At 44.7% G+C, this 12,881-nt stretch overlaps 1 protein-coding gene across 8 annotated transcripts in view; it reads right to left on the reverse strand.

Moving 5' to 3' along the window:
* Erc1 (ELKS/RAB6-interacting/CAST family member 1) overlaps nt 1-12,596 on the reverse strand; it is a 269,824-nt gene extending 257,228 nt beyond the window's left edge. For all 8 annotated transcript variants that reach the window (XM_055604168.1, XM_055604166.1, XM_055604167.1 and 5 more), the window contains exon 1: nt 12,358-12,596. The gene's annotated coding sequence lies outside the window, so the exon portion shown is untranslated. The remainder of the gene's footprint in view (nt 1-12,357) is intronic.
* Between the last annotated feature and the right edge of the window lie 285 nt (nt 12,597-12,881).

Consider the following 12,881-nt stretch of genomic DNA (forward strand, 5'->3'; position numbering starts at 1 on the left):
CTGTAGAGAACTAGCTCCCAAGGTGCTTTGGAAGGTATAGCTTGTATAGAATCCCAGTGCAGAAGATAATAGGAGGCCAATAAAGAGCTGCTACCTGAGCAGGGAATGGACACATGCCTGTGATCTTGCACACAGGATGAGTCACGGGCGTCTCCAACTTGAGGACAAAGACTTTGTTAAAAAAGAAAACCCAGACACAGGCAGTTATCTCCTACAGCTTTCCTCTGGCCCTCTGGAAGCCTCCTGCAGCCTAATGAGGCATAAAAAACCACCAAGCAGAGTAGGACATGACGGTACATGCTCTAATCCCAGGACTAAGGAGGTGGAGAAAGTAGGATCAGGAATTAAAAGCCAGATTATCCCAAGAGATCTTGGGGGAGGAGGACCTCTTAAGCAGCAACCTAGAACTAGATTCTTACCAACAGTATGTCCCCAAGATGACAATTAGATACTTCAGCTTCTGTTACCCTTCATGACGGGCACAAAGCCCGGAGCACCAGCACGCTGGTTTGTTCTTTCTGCCGCTGCCACACTAAACTGCTAAATCTAAATGGGCTCATCTTATCAGGTGTAGGCTTCACCATGCCTTCTGTGTGTCTTGTGCTTGACATTATCATACCTTTACAGAGATAAAGACGAACAGTTCTCTCTAAGACAGGAGAATGGCAAAGACATCTCTCATCACCATTCTGTGCAATCAAATGCTACAAATCCTAGCCAGAGAAAGGTAGAAAGGGTACTTGGATCGCAAAGACAAAACAGTACCAACTCACACATTAAACAACATGGACACCAAAGAGAATTCACAGGTAAGTTATTAGGCTAAGGCTGCCAATACAGCCTATACAGAAAATCCAATTTGTCTCCATACAGCAAAAGTAAACAGAAAGCAAATTTTATTTCCAACCAGATTCCCACTTGTCCTCCCAGCAGTAGAGAGGCTAAGGAAAGATGATTGCCATGAAATCAAGATCACAAAATGAAATTAGCTTGGCCTACAAAGCATGACCCACGCTCCAAGAAATAAATAATTAAGCCAGGCATGATGGCACACTCCTTTAATTTTAGCACTCAAAGAGACAGAAGTAGATCTCTGTGAGTTTCAAGCTAGTCAGGACTAATAGTGGGGACAACATGTGTGGGGGGGGTATGTGTATTACTTATTAAATGAATAAGTAAAATTATTTATATAAAAGCCAGGCACAGCGGCATAGGCCTGCAGTCCCAGCTACTTTGGAGGCTGGCACAGGAGGCTGAGGTGGCAGCATAAGTTACATCTAGGTTAAGGCCAGCCTAAACGTTGTGAGACTGTATTTCTTAAAAAAAAAATTGTAATACAAAACAAGTCTATTCATAATAGCATAAATATAACAAAATATGTGTAGGAATGCTGCAAAAGAAAAGAACTACAAACCATTACTGGCCCTAATGTAGTTGCTCACACTTGTAATCCCAGCATCCTGGGCAGCTGAGGGGAGACGGCACAAATTCCATTAGCCTAACAAGACAATGCCGCAAAAAACAAACAAAAAGTAAAAAAACAAGTAAAGGACTTGTGGAATGACCCACTGCTTGCCATCAAGTCTAATAACCTGAGTTCAATCCCTGGGACCCACATAGTGGAAGACAACCAAGTACACAAGTTGTCTTCCGACCTCCGCAAGCTCTCCGTGTCCATCTTTCTGTCTCTCTGTCTTTCTGTCTCTCTGACACACAAATAAATGTAATTTTAAAATGACAATCTGAGAAGTGAAAAACAACAATGGAATAATATTTAACAACTCAACACTCCACGCTATAAAGAAGTGATTTTAAGCAACCTGTTCCAGGTGTTTTTCCAAGCAAATTCTAATTTACGACTCAACTTCCTTTTATCTTTTGAGGAAATTAGTGTGTGAGCATGTACACCACCACCACCACCCTTCTTTTTTTTTTCCTGAAACATGGGTTCATGTAGCCCAGGCTAGCCTTTAACTCATTATACAGCTGAGTATAAACCTGGAACTCTGAACTTCCACCCTCTTCCCTGAGTTCTGAAACTGTAGCCTTATACTATCATGGCCAATTAATAAGGAGCTGAGCATCTACCACAGAACTTCAGGCATGCTAGGCAAGCGCTCTACCACTGAGTTATATCCACAGCGCCTGTGTGTTTACTTTACTATGCTGCTTGAACCCTAGAGCATCAAGCATGATAGGCAAGCACTGAAACACTGAGCCCTCTATCCCATAAGCCCTCAGTACAGTTCTTTTTTGTTTCGTTCTGTCTGAGACAGTGTCTCTTCTATACAGTCTTGGCTTTCCTGGAAATCACTATGTAGACTAGGCTAGTTTTGAATTCACAGAAATCCGCCTGCCTCTGCCTCTGAGATTAAAGGTATGAACCACCACCTCAATACAGATGTTTTATTAGTTTGTTTTTTGACACAGGGTTTCTCTGTGTGGCCCCTGTTGTCCTGGAACTCGATCTGAAGACCAGGTTGGCCTTAACTCAGAGATTTCCTTGTCCCTGCCTCCTGAGTATTAGGACTAAAGTTATGGGCCACCACCCAGCCGCTCAATACAGTTCTTAATCTGACAAAACTATTCCAACTTGAAATGAAAATGGGGCTAGAAAGATGGCTCAGAAGGTAAGAGAAGTGGCTGCTTTTCCAGAGGTCCTGAGTTCAATTCCCAGCGACCACAGGGTGGCTCATAACCATCTAGAATGAGATTTGGTGCCCTCTTCTGGCATGTAGGCATACATGTAGGCAGAACATTATATACATAATAAATAAAACTGAAAAAAAAGGAAAGGAAAGGGAAGGGAGGGGAAGGGAAGGGAAGGGAAGGGAAGGGAAGGGAAGGGAAGGGAAGGGAAAGGAAGGGAAGGGAAGGGAAGGGAAGACGGAAGGAAGAAAGGAAGGGAAGAATGGAGAAAGGGAGAGACGGAGGGAAGGAAGGAAGGAAGGAAGGAAGGAAGGAAGGAAGGAAGGAAGTAAGGAAGGAAGGAAGGAAGGCCCAGCAGGCCCACAGCCAAACATTTTAAATAGTTTTATTGGGCTGGAGAGATAGCTCAGAGGTTAACAGCACTGGCTGCTCTTCCAGAGCTCCTGAGTTCAATTCCCAGCAACCACATGGTGGCTTATAACCATCTATAACGAGATCTGGTGCCCTCTTCTGGCATGCAGGTATACGTACAAACAGAATATTGTACACATACTAAATAAATAAATCTTAAAAAAAAAGAATTAAATAGTTTTATTAAGTCATCATTCAGACACCATTTTGTAGTATATGTTGATATGTTAGTAAGTTTGTAGAGTTATACAACCATCACGATGTCTAAAACACTTCAACTAACACAAAAAAGTTTCTTACGCCACGCATGGTGGCACCCACCTGTAAACCAAGCACTCGGGGGACTAAGGCAAAAGGATACAGAGTTTGAGGCCAGCTTGGGCTACACATTTGAGTTGCAGGCCAGCCTGGGCTCTTATATTCACTTTCAGTTAATCCTCAGTCTCTCCCTTGACCCAGTCACAACTGATTTGACTGACTTTCCTGTAAACTTCTCATAAATAAAATTGTAAGTCAGTTATTTCTTCATATGGCATAACATTTTGAGGCTATTTATAATATTAAATTTATCAGTAGTTTGTTCCCCTTTTTGGTTCATCGGCACCTGGAGAGACAGGGACAGGGATTGGGGGTGTGGGGTCAGACGCAGGCAAATCAGTTTAAGTTTGAAGCCAACCTGATCTACATAGTATGTTCCAGGACATACAGAACTACATAGGGAGACCTTGTTTCCCAAAATTAAAAAAACCAACAAGTTAAAAGTTTTACTCTTTAAAAGCAGTCACTAAGGAAATAAAATAAAAAGTGACAGGTGGGGAAAAAGTACTTGCAATTCATGTAGTTGACGGAGGACCTGTATCTTTTATTCAGAACATTATTCTTATTTTTAAAGACTTTATTTTATTTATGTGTGTGTTTATATGGATACCCACAGAGACAAGAAGGATCCTTTGGAGCTGACGTTCCAGGTTTGTGAGCAGCCCGATGGGTGGTAGGGTCTGAACTCTGCCCTCTTCCACGACAGCAAGCACTCTAAATCAGGGAGCCATCTCTCCAACTAAATGCAAGATAAGGAACTCTTCCTAGTAAGACAAACAAGCCAAGAAAATATGAACAGAAGATTTGACAGAGCCTTCACCTCCATGATAATAAGCACCTGGAAAAGATACTCTGAATATCTTTGATGACCCTAAATCAGAGGCACCAAATACAACCAGACTTCTGACACAGAAACTATCAAAGAAATTTTTCTTATCTTATATTTGTGGGTCATTTATTATGTAGCAAGAGATCACGGGTACAGCTGCTAAAGGGTTAAATACAAGGCCAGACAAACAACTATGATCATGTGCTATTTTAAGTTTCAGCGAAATCATAAAGATGACACAGAAGAAAGATCACAGGTGAAAAATGGAAGAGTACAATAAATGTAGACAACTCTTCCCAAGAAGCTTGGCTCTAAAGCTGGGAATGTTGGTTCTAGCCTGGAATTCCTGCATTTGGAAAGAGTAGGTAAAAGAGAGGATCAAGAACTAAGGTCATAGTGAGTTGGAGGCCAGACAGACTGGGCTACATAAAACCCTGACTCAAAAAAAAAAAAAAAAAAATTAAACTAAATTAAACCAAACAACAAAGTTTGGCTGCAAAGCTGAGAGCATCTTAGAACAATTAACTATGGAGTTGTAGAGTTTGTCAAGAAGAGACTTTTTAGGTTAAGAAATGGTAAGAAGCCAATGGAGAACATATACTTTCTTGAGAAGTCTGCTGAAGTTCTAGATTCTTCAAAATGTTCTCACTATCTCTATGCCTTAACTGAAAACTGTCTTTCCAGCAAGACAACTCTTGTCACATAGCTTTCTTTCAGTCCCTCAGGAAACAGCCAATACTGAGAAATGGCCTTTGCCAGACCATGATTCCTACACCCTCATGAAAAACCGTTACTCTGAGGCTCATGCTGCTCAGCCACCACAGTCTTCTACTTCTCCCTCCTCACCGGCTGCTAACAACCATCTCAGGATGTACAGGCACCAACGCACAGTGTTGGCTATGCTCTGTGCCCAATCCCAGCACCCAATTCCCCCCTCCCATCCCGTTCACCACAATACACACATGAATGAGGCCTTTAACATCAGTTCTTCAAACTCTCCATCCATCCTCAGTAAACAACTCTATTTTCTGGCTCCAGCCATTCAATCACTTGTGAATTCATTTACTTGTACTATTATCCATTCATTCATCAAATACAGTGACTACCTATTATTTGCTCAGTAGAGAACACAGGACAGATAGTCACTGTTCTTATGAAATATAGGATTTTCTTCATATTTTCCATAAATACAGCATGAAAAGATGTAGCTGAAGTCCAGTACATAACAACCACATTACTTTTATTCAATGTAACCATATCATTCTATAAAACTGATATCATCTAGTGTGACTCACTGAATCCCTGTGGAGCCCTAGTGATCCCTATTTCTCTTGATAAGGGTTCAAAAACTATCTACTAGATACTCTCTTCTAAAATAAAGCCAGAATTCATCATTAGGCCAGAGAACAAAATAGTTCTTGATGCAATTTTAGAATGACTAAATAACATTTAATTGCACAGAATATCACTGGTAAGAAAACAAAAACTAGGTATGGTAATAGATGCCTGAAATCCCAGCACTTTGGAGGTGGACGTAGAAGGATCGTTATTTAGTCCAGAAAAGGGAGTGAGACCTTGACTCAAAAAAAAAAAAAAAAAAAAAAAAAACCAAAGGGATTATCCAGTGGTTAAGAGCACTGCTGCTCTTGCAGAGAACCTGGTTCAATTCCCAGCACCCAACTGGCAGCTCACAACCACCTGTAACTCCAGTTCCAAGAAATCCAACACTCCCTTCTGGAAACCACAGGCACAAAGGCACATACGTACAGTACACAGACATAAAAGTAGGCAAAATACCTATACACATACAATTAAATAATGTTTTTTTTAATTTTGAGCAAACAAAAAAATGAGAAATAGTGATTGCCCTCAGGAAACATTAAGATGGGACGAAAGAAACCTTTCCGAGATCTTTATATGGTACATGTACTATTTCAGAAAATAATATATGTAGATAAAAACAGTAAAATCACAGACATCTTCATTTCACTGTTCATCTTTAACTCTCCTATCAATCCAGGCAAGCAAAAGAACTAAATGGCACTTGTAACTGTCTCATCTACCTCACACCAAGGTACTGAGTCATCTGCATTGCTAGACATTCCAGTCAAGGAGTTCTCTGACCCGACATTCTGACACATCCAACAATGACAGAGTCGATGGTTTCTTTTCCTTCCGTCACACTCCCCTGGCTTTCCTGCCCACTCAGCACCTTACTCTGCCGGTTCTTCCTCTTCATTCCTCCAGGGTGTCTCACCGTTTGGGGTAAGGTAAGGACCACAAAGGTAGAGGCGTTTGTCAGCAGTCTATCGCATTCCCAGTGCCTAAAAAATACCTAGAACCATACTAACTTTGTGGTAGGGTGAATACATAAGTGAGTCAGTCCCCACAGCTCAGAGGTGTGGATCTCTTCTCTACCTAAATTTACTCCCTCATGCTCTCAACACTCTCCAACTTTAAATACCAGATGAAATAGCTTACTGTTCCTGGATATCTGCCCTGAACTTCCAGGATTTCCCCAAACATGCTTCAACTGCTATCTCCATCTCAATTAGGGCAACTCCGTTCTTCTAGTTGATCAAGCAAGACCCTTATTCTTTAAGCTTCTGGTTTGCTCCCATCCCATATTCAATCACTACAACTTACCCACCCTCGGTCTATGCTCACATTTCACTTTCCTGGCACTTGGTCAGAGCCATTCACATCTGAACACAGCACAATCTCCAGCCTACCGTGCTTATTCCTAGCTCCCACGCTGTCCTGAAGCCTCACGCGGCGGCAGCAGCAGCCTTCTCCAACACAAGCCAGAGCACGCCGGCTCCCTTACCTTACTCAACACTCGTCGTTCCCACCGCTCTACAAGCGGCTTGCTCCTGGCACCATGCCGTCCCTTCCTGCTGCCCTGTCTTCCCCACCCCGGTCAACTGTACCCCGTGCAACTACAGGTCACATACTTGCTCCCCAAAGCTGCTTTTGTCAGGACGTTTAACCCAGGAGCAGGAAAAGAAACTAAGGCACTGTTTATTAACCTCCATTATTAACGTTCTTTTAATAAGGAAATGGAATTTATTCATTTACTTATTTTATCATGTCTCCTCAGCTAGAATAAATGCGACATGAGAGCTCAGATTTCTGTCTGCCTTGTCCCCTACTGGAGTCCTATCACCTAGGACACCTGGCACATGATACATGCTCAAAGTGTGTTCTTAAATAATTATTTATTTTGTGTTTGTGTGTGCACAGCTGCACACGTCCCATGGTGATCATGTGGAGGCCAGATGACAACTTGGGGAAATCGTTTCTTTCCCTTCACCATGTAGGTCCTGGGAGCTGAACTCAGGTGCTCAGCTAGGTAGCAACCGCCTTTACCTACTCAAACATCCAGCCTTCAATATGTATATTTTAACTGAGTGAGTAAATAATTCTCAAGGAATGAAGTTCAAAAGATGTTAACAAGCAAGCTAATCATGTGTCAAAACTGTTTTACTTACATTAATTAACTGGTTTAGCCATCCTAAAGACTAAATACTATTGCTATTATTCTAATTTTTCAGAAGAATTTAGGCAGAGGTTAAAGTTGAGAAATTAAGCTGGAGAAACAGCTCAACAGTTAAGAGCACTTACTCTCTTGTAAAGGATTTGGATTCTGTTCCCAGCACCTACATCAGGCAGCTCACAATAGTCTACAACAACTTTTGTTCCAGAAGATCCAATGCCCTCTAGCCCTCTGCACATATGTGGTATACACAAACTCACATATATAAATAAATAAAATACATCTTTTTTTTTTTTTTTTTTTTTTAAGAAATTAAGGTTAAGGCTGGGCATGGTACACACTTTAATCCCAGCACTCAGAAGGCAAAGGCAGGTGGACCTGAACTACAAAGTCAGTTCCAGGACAGTCAACGCTCTACAGAGAAACCCTGTCTCAAAAAAAAAAAAAAAAAAAAAAAGAGAGAGAGAGAGAGAGAAAACATGTAGGTTAAGCAGCAATGTGCCCTACACTATACAATGGCAAGGCCAGGACTGAACAGTCTAATTCCAGAATTGACACTCCAAAACATGGAAAACCTCAAGCATCACGCAGCCCAATTATATTCCATAATCATAGCCCAAAAGAGCTGATGACGAATTATTTGATTACACATACTGCTCTTTCTCCATTGCTGTTCCTGATAGCTTGTATATAAAGTACATTTAACAACTCGCATACTCCTCCCGGCAAAGCTTAAACGGCGTCAAGCGGCAGCTGCTTCTACGAGAACCCTGACTTAGAATTTCCAGTTTGTTGCTGAATTCCAAAACTGACATAATTCTCTGTGACTTTAGCAATGAAGAAAAACTTAAGTGGACACAACAAGGATAGCATGGGGAATGAGAGGCAAACAACTTTAGAAAAGAAACAAGGACAACTCTACACTTGGAGCTCAGTAAAGCCTGGAATTCACCCATGTAGACCAGGCTGGCTTCAAATTCAAGGCAGTCCTCCAGTCTCAGCCTCCTAAGTGCTAGGATTACACATGTGAGCCACCGCATTCGGCTAGTAAAAACTATTTATTTTTAGTTATGCCTATGGGGAGTGTGAATGGTGTGGATGTGAGTGCAGGTGCCCAGGAGGCCCAAAGAGGCAGTCAGATCCCCTAAAGCTAGAGTTACAGGCAACTGTGAGCAGCCTGACTGGGTGCCGGGAACCAAATTCAGGTCCTCTAGAAGGGCAGTAAGACCTCTTAACTGCTGAGCCATCTCTCCAGCACCCAAGTAATAGATCTGGCTTAATAAAATAAAATGCAGAATTTTTTCAGTCACAAGAAATTCTAAACTGGTTTTTAATTCTACCCACCAAATTACACCACTTTATTTCTACAAGAATCACAATTCAGAGCTGGAGAGGCGGATCAGAGGTTAAGAGCACTGGCTGCTCTTCCAGAGGTCCTGAGTTCAATTCCCAGGAACCACGTGGTGGCTCCCAACCATCTATAGTGAGATCTGGTGCCCTCTTCTGGCGTGCAGGCATATATTCAGGCAGAACACTGTATATATACTAAATAAATAAATCTTTTTTTAAAAATCACAATTCACTATTAACTATGTAAATGTTAGTATATGTACACAAATTTCACCCAACATCTTTTGGGTTTTGTTTCCTTTGGTGCTGGGATCAAACCTAGGGCTTTCCTGCACATTAGGCAAGGGCACTACCGACTGAACACAGATCCCTCCCCCCAGCCAGCACCTAGTCAAATCTTCAAAACTGAAAGCTAGCCTGACATAGTAGTGAACTGGGAGCCATAGGCAGTCAAAGCTCTCTGTTAAAGCCCGGTCTACATCGTAAGACCCTGTCTCAAAAAGACCAAAGGGGGGTGGGTAGGGCAAATGTGCAGGTTCTGTTCCCCGCTAACTTAAAATTGCAACTGCTCACCGTAGCAACCAATTATTCAACGTCTGCGTAGAGATCGCTTAATCTTATTTCATGAGTATACACTGAGCTGCACACTTGATCAATTCTGTATCCCATCAGTCTCTACAAGCAGTTTTTTCCAATAGATCAGAATATGCTCATGGAAGCATGGAAATCAGGCAGTGATCTCCAACTACTGAACTTAACCTATTTTTTCTCTCTTGAATTACAGATACGTAACTCCCCTGACCATTTCCCCAAATAAATGAGGTAAGCATTAGAAAAGCTACTGTGGCAGCTTCTCTTCTTCCGTAAGTGAACGACTGAGAGTCGTGCCTCTCATTGCATTAAGATATATATCCGTCAAAGGACCTGTTTTCTCAACAAGAAATGGCTTAACTCATAAGTGCTAAGGCATGTGCCTACTATCATCTAATAGTGAACAAGAATCCAAAAGTGATTCATCCTGTCACACTGTGCTAACGTGTGAAATGCAGACATGCAGAAATGATGAACAACATTCACTCTCAGTAACATCCCCAAACAAAGTGAGATACATGCTCCCACAAGGGACTAAATCACCTGATTCTGATAATATTCCTTGAAAATAGAGGTACCCACGTTAAAAAAAAAATTCTCTTTCATTTTTGAAATGCTTAATAAAGACTGAAATAAGGCCAGATGTCATGTCGTACACCTTTAATCCCAGCAGGAGCAGAAGGATCTCTGTGAGTTCCAGGCCAGCCTGGTTTATAAAGAGAGTTCCAGGACAGCCAGGGCTGCTAGAGAGAGAAATCGGGTCTTAAACACCCCCTCCAAAAAAAATGCAACAAGTACACCTGAAAATAAAAACGGTCTTCAAAAAAGCCAGGATTGGTAGGTCATGTCTAATCTTGGAAGGCTAGGAAAAAAGAATCACAATAAATTGGAGGCCAGCCTAGAATAGAGTGAGCCCTTGCCTTAATCCCCATTCAAAAAGGCAAAGGGGATAGACCTGGGAAGAAGAAGAAAACAGGGAACAGGACAGGAGCCTACCACAGAAGGCCTCTGAAAGACTACCCTGCAGGGTATTAAAGCAGATGCCAAGGCTCAGAGCCAAACTTTGGGCAGAGTGCAGGAAATCTTATGAAAGAAAGGGGAGACAGAAAGACCTGGAGGGGAAGGAGCTCCTCAAGGAGAACAACAGAACCAAAATATCTAGGCACAGGGGTCTTTTCTGAGACTGATACTTCAACCAAGGACCATTCATGGAGATAACCTAGAACCCCTGCTCAGATGTACCCCATGGCAGTTCAGTATCCAGGTGGGTAGCCTAGTAAGGGGAACAGGGGTTGTCTCTGACATGAATTCAGTGGCTGGCTCTCTGATCACCTCCCCGAGGAGGGAGCAGCCTTATCAGGCCACAGAGGAAGACAATGCAGACAGTCCTGATGAGACCTGATAGGCTAGGATCAGATGGAAGGGAAGGAGGACCTCCTCTATCAGTGGACTGGGGAAAGGGCATGGGAGGAGAAGACAGAGGGAGGGCAGGATTGGGAGGGGACGAGGGAGGAGGCTACAGCTGGGATACAAGGTGAATAAATTGGAATAAATTAAGTAATTTCTTTAAAAATAGGGACAGCCAGATACGCGGGTAAACGTGCTTTCATGACACAAGTTTAACAATCGAAGTGTGATCCCAGCAATCAACAGTGGGAGAACCAAGTCCCAAAAGCTGTCCTCTGACCTCAAAGAGGGAGCGCTCAGGGCCATACATGTGTGCACACAAAATGCATCTTTTTAAATTTAAAAAAAAAAAAAAAAAACACCTACAATGGATACAATGGATACAATAAACACAAAATGTATCAAAATCTATCGAAAACCAGGGTGTAAGACACAGTTGCACTTTAAAACACTTAGGCCATTTTCATACAATCACCTCCCAACAGAACTGTTCACAGTTCGCTTTATCCACCCAAAGCAATCAAGCACAACCACCTGCAACTATACTCTGAAACTGCCTGGCAAAGAAACTACCTGAGTCCCGGGCCTTTTCTTAAGCAGTCAACCTAAAAATCAAAAGCGGTACAAAGAGACCAAGCACGGGGGTGGGGGGAGGCAAGAAAACGAAAAAACTGATAGACAGCAATTTTAAGGGGCGAAGAGTAACGACACATACTCCCTCCTGGTTGCTACAGAATGAAGTTGACCAGACACCAACATCTTCCTTCTTGGGTGTAAAGCCTGATTCACTCACGCTCACAATTCACCCACCCCAAGTCAAAGCAAAGTGATTCCCTTTCCTCCGCAATTTCCACTCAACCGGCCAAGAAGAAGCAAAACCCCCAAAGTGGCAACGTGAGATCTGCTGCAGCAGCCCCTCCAGCTACCTCGAAGGCAACATCCACGCTTCATTTTCCATCTGAAATACAACCTCTCCTCTCCTAGCTCGGCAGGTCCCAAAATAATAAGATCATCTTCAAACATTCTGCATCGGATCCACCTTGGCCGCACCCCAACTCCAGGGCTCCCCCGTCTCCCCACATCACGCCTCCCACCCCCGGATCTCGGAGCGCCAGAAGCCCCCACCTCCCACCTCCAGCAGAGATCCCGGCCGCCAGCGCCTTCGCTCCCGCCCAATCCCGGAGCTCCGCAGGGCGCGGCCGCCGGTGGGCTCGCGTGCGCCGGGGCGGGGTCCGCCCTCCCGACCTCCCCATCCTCCCTCCCACCCCCAGCCCGCAGAGGAGGGGGAAGGGTCCCGAAGCCTCACCTACTGCTCCGCCCCTCCCCAGGGGCGCTCTGCCCTGCCCAGCCAGGGCCGGGAGCGCCGAGCCCGGTAGGAAACGGCAAACGCCTCGGCGCCTGCGACCGCCGGGCAGCCGGAGGTTCCGCCTGACGCTCGAGCGGCTGCCGACGCGGCCGCCTTACTCTCCTCAGCGCCGCCGCTGCCGCTGCCGCTGCCGCCTCCCGGACACCCTGCCGCCAGCGCTGCCACAGCCGCCGCCGCCGCCGCCGCCGCCGCCACAGCCACAGCGCGACCGGCGCGCCCGACGTCACCACGCCCCGCCCCCCGCGCACACCTAGCCCCGCCCCCGGGCGCCCGCGCGGAGCCCTCGCCCCGCCCCCCGCTCTCGCGGGCCGCCGGGCTTTCCCTGGTTCCGCTGGGACGCGCCCCGCGACGCGGCTCCGCTGGGGGGAGAAACCCGGCGCGGCGGGAGCGCGGAGCGCGGCGCCTCGAGGCCACGAAGGTAACGGGGCGCCGCGGCAGGGTGGCGCCGCGCGCAGCGCCGCCCC

This window comes from Psammomys obesus, unplaced genomic scaffold, assembly GCF_907164565.1.
Source record: "Psammomys obesus unplaced genomic scaffold, mPsaObe1.curated_primary_1811, whole genome shotgun sequence".
Taxonomy (NCBI): Eukaryota; Metazoa; Chordata; class Mammalia; order Rodentia; family Muridae; genus Psammomys; species Psammomys obesus.